The sequence below is a fragment of the Physeter macrocephalus genome, chromosome 16, assembly GCF_002837175.3.
Source record: "Physeter macrocephalus isolate SW-GA chromosome 16, ASM283717v5, whole genome shotgun sequence".
Taxonomy (NCBI): Eukaryota; Metazoa; Chordata; class Mammalia; order Artiodactyla; family Physeteridae; genus Physeter; species Physeter macrocephalus.
Genome location: NC_041229.1, coordinates 79,475,380 through 79,480,111, shown reverse-complemented (window position 1 = coordinate 79,480,111; position 4,732 = coordinate 79,475,380).

Here is a 4,732-nt window from a genome sequence, read left to right as displayed (position 1 = left end):
GATGAATGGATAAAGAAGATGTGGTACATATATACAATGGAATATTACTCAGCCATAAAAAGAATGAAATTGGGTCATTTGTAGAGACGTGGATGAATCTAGAGACTGTCAGAGAGAGTGAAGTAAGTCAGAAAGAGAAAAACAAATATTGTATATTAACGCATATATGTGGAACCTGGAAAAATGGTATAGATGAACTGGTTTGCAGGGCTGAAATCAAGACACCGATGTAGAGGACAAACGTATGGACACCAAGGGTGGAAAGTGGGGGTGGGGGTGGGGGTGGTGGGATTAATTGGGAGATTGGGATTGACATATATATGCACTAATATGTATAAAATAGATAATTATTTTAAAAAGGTGAATATTATGCTATGGAAGGAAAAACTGGGTGAAAAACTATAATGTTTCCTCCATAATAGGACACTTTTTTTTTTTTTTTTTTTTTTTTTTTGTGGTATGCGGGCCTCTCTCTGCTGTGGCCCCTCCCGTTGCGGAGCACAGGCTCCGGACGCGCAGGCTCAGCGGCCATGGCTCACGGGCCCAGCCGCTCCGCGGCATGTGGGATCCTCCCAAACCGGGGCGCGAACCCGGTTCCCCTGCATCGGCAGGCGGACGCGCAACCACTGCGCCACCAGGGAAGCCCTAGGACACTTTTATGAATTATGGGAGGTGCATACACACTAGGGCTACTCATGGCAGCTGAAACAGGTAGTCACACTACATAAACCTCGCATTTTCCTCCTGTTTCCTACACCTCATTAGTTTATGGGTTAAATCGTTTCACAACGCCAGTAGCAATGCTGAATTTCTCTAATTCTATTCTCACTGACACAATTATGAGAATCCTGGGAACTGTAGTGCTCTTTGAAGTTAACTCCTTCCCAGCTAGTTTACAGGGTCCCCAGAGAGTAACTCCACTGCTTGTGAATTCATTCATTTTAGCTAACATTAGAATGTTTGCCATCTCCTCAGGCAAGTGTCACAGGGAAGGGAGCATTTTCCATGCCACGGCAGGGTACCAGCCATTTTCACTTCACAAACGCATGCATTCTGAGCCACGATATCTCTGCTTGTCATGTCTGTTGTTTTCTCGGCTTCTCCTCCTTTCCTGATGTGAGCCTGTCGGCTTCATGCTCCCCACTGTGTGCCTTCACCATATTTCCATCACTTTTTTTGAAGTTTATTCTTTATTCTCCCTTGTCCTTTGTTAGATACTTTGAAGCATCACATTCAAGATCTCAATAGAAATTTTAGGAGGATCACTTTTATTTTTAACCACTACTTCTGCCCAAGACTCTGGCATAAGTTTCTGGAGAAAAACATTGACTCTGTAGATAATATGAGTAGCCCAATCACTACTAAAACGAACCCTCTCCTCTGTAACTGGGTGTTCATCTTTATAATACATTAGGTGTTTTATCTCTCCCTTCCACAGACTGATTTTTTTTTCATAATGATCCTTGGCACTTCATAAAAATAGAAAGAAGTGAGAGAAGATACAAAGAAGTGAGAGAATACGTGAGGAAGATAGTCTCTACAGGAGAAAAAAGCTTGCTTAAAGAGTAGAAGGGACAATTATGTCCATACTCTCAGATTCCTAGGCCACTGGCATTGAAGCAAGTAATTAAATTTGGGAAGTACTTAAAACCAGAGTTGCCTCAACTAACAGTTACTCAATCCATGCAGGAGGAGTTGAGGCAGTAAAAGAGAGAGACTTTATAGATTTCTGAGCAATAGATAGCCATGGACAGTCATGTTTACAGGATGGCTTGGAATGGGTAAAGATTGTAAACAGAGAGAACAGCTAGGACTCTATGAAGAAAACATATGTGAAATAATATAAATTTAGACTCTGCTGGTGGTAGGGACTGCAGGTAGGGATGGGAAGGAGAATGAAAGGCATTTTAAAGGAATAACTGACATAGCTAACTCCTCAGGAAAAAATAAAAATTCCAAGTCCATTTCAGGGAGTTTAGCCAATTGAAAGACATGAATCTCCCCTTTAGGGTGTTTCCTTTAAGGTGGTTTTCACTCTAAGGAATCTCATCTTGGAGTTGCTCTCTTTGTGTCCTGGAACAGAGAATCAAGCCCAGCTGCCTTCAAGGTGACTTCCTCAGGATCATACTAGGATGCCTGGATTTAAGTTCACAAGCTCCAGACTCTCCTGGCTCAAGGCTTAAATGTCAGCCCTACCAGTTATTTACAGTGTGGTATTGGCAGGTTGGATGTGAGCAAAATGTATACAATCCATCAATAGCCTCCAGATTTGACTCCCCAAAACTGGAAAATAAAAGCAACCATGTGCAAAAATAGGAAGATAGAAGATGACATCCACATTGAGGGCAGGCTGCTGGCACTGACTTTGGATCTGTAGTGTCACTTTGGATATGTGGTGATGTGTTGAAATATCCAGGAGACAAACATCAAAGATGGCAACTTTCAGAGGGTTGAGGTTGGAGACAAATAACTGAGTCACTGGTATGGGGGTAACAACTGAAACTCTGAGAATAAATACCTTTTTATGAAGGAAAAGATATCAGAGAAGAATAGAAGGGAAGCCTGAGATCAATTGTCTCATCTATCATAGGAGAAAGTACCAGTGGTTCTCCTTACAGAACAAGCAGCCATGAACACAGGCTCTTTTGACTGTCGGGCTGTATCAGAGATGTGATTTGCCTGAATCGTCCTAGTCACCCAGCTGTTTCTGTGTCATGTTGACCAGCCTGTGCCTTCTCTTTTGTGCTCTCCCCCTGCATCTGTATCTAGTGTTTAAACATGGATGTCTGCACTGTTATACTGACTCATGTGTTCCTTTCATATTTGCCCAATTCCTGCTTTATGAAGGCTTACTCCAGAAGGAGAGGGAATATATTACTTACTGACTTTTGGAATATAAGGAAATCCCATCATTTAGTGAAATAATGCTTATAGTTTCCCTCACTTACTACACAGATGTCATTTAGCTTTTTGCTTCTGGTCCCTGCATGAGCATCTTGGGGAGGGGGAAATGAAAGAACACTTTCCCTGGGAACCACGATTGTCTTCAAAAGGTTACAGCAGTTTTTCAAAATGCCTGGTCAGCAAGACATACGCTTCAGAGACAACAGCACACAATGTAATGTTTGCAACCACAGTGAACTTGGCTCAAAGCGTTTATATTGAAGAATTCCAGACTGGGGCCAAGGTATAGAAAAATAGCTACATAATTTATAGGTCCCATTTACGTCTTCTCCGTGTAAAATTAAATTCCACCCTTTTCCTACTTCTTCTTGCAACAGCAGTTTCCTGGCACGGCTGACAAGCTTAGCTCTAGAGAGTGCTGCTCCTTAGAGGCATGGAAGGCTGTTTGCAAGCTTCTGATTAATCTGCCAACTAACTGAATATGAAGCCATCGTTTAGGAAGAATCAAAACAATCTCCGCTCCATTTTCCAGATGGAAGGTTCCAAGGGCCAGAGCATAGCTGGCCTAAGAAAAATCAATTGTGGTTTATGAGAAGGAAAGAGAAGCATAGGCTTTGGAATGATACAATTCTGGAATCTAGTCCAAATTTTTACTGCTTCGGGGTCTTTGCATTGCTATTCCCCATGCCTGAATCACTGTTCTCTTAGCTCAGCTTGTTGCATTACTAACAACTTATTCTTCACATCTCAGCTTAATCGTCACTTTTCCAAAGAGACCTTTCCTGGCCAGTCTAGTGAAAGTTACACCCTTCCTGTCTCCCTCTAGTTATTATCATCACAAACCTGGGTTTATTTAGTCCAAAACATTTTCTCCAAATGTAAGTATTTTGTTTATCTATTTTTTAGTTTTTCCCTGCACTCTGAGAGGCAAGTTACCTGAGAGCAGAACTGTAAACACATCTGTTCTATATTTGAGAAATAGAATAGTGTCATGGTTCTCAAACTTTTTTGGTCTTGGAATCCCTTTACACTCTTAAAAACTATTGAGGATCCCAAGAACTTTTATTTATGTGAGTTATACTTATTTATATTTACTGTATTAAAAACTAAAACTGCATAAATTTTAACAATATGTTGTCATTTAAAAATAAGAGTAGCAAAATTCATTGCATGTGAACATAAAGAACATTTTTTAAATTAAAAAAAATTGTGTCTTCCAAAACATACAAAGACAATTAGTGCAATGAGTGGCATTGTTTTATATTTTTGTAAATCTCTTTAATATCTGTCTTACTAAAAGAAAGCTACATTGTCACATAGGCTTCTGCATTCAGTTTGTTGTGATATACAATTTTGGTTGAAGAACATGAAAAAAATATTGCATACAATCTCCTTTGATATTTTACCCAAAGTTGACAAGTGGTAGTTCCTTAAGGTTGGTTGCAAAATGAAACCTGAAACTGTATCAATGGACTTCTAATCATCTAATCATCTGTTACATTGGTCTTGTACTATGAAAGAGTTCTTTTTTTTTTAACCTCTGAATGATTTTCTAATATCATGTATTGATCATCTAAATAAATTTAGTTAACTGGTTTATGCATATCTCTCAAATGCTGACATAGTTCATGATAGGATATCAAATAGTTTAAATTGTCAATATCATCACTAATCTCAGGAGAAAAATCTTTGTTAGGAAGCTATTAATCTCACAGTGACATATACAAGTTTTTCAAAATCCTAGTTTTTTGCTTAAAAGCTTAAATTTCATGAATGGCAACAAATATTTTCAGTTGTTTGTCTTACAGTAACAGCCTTAAAAATTTTT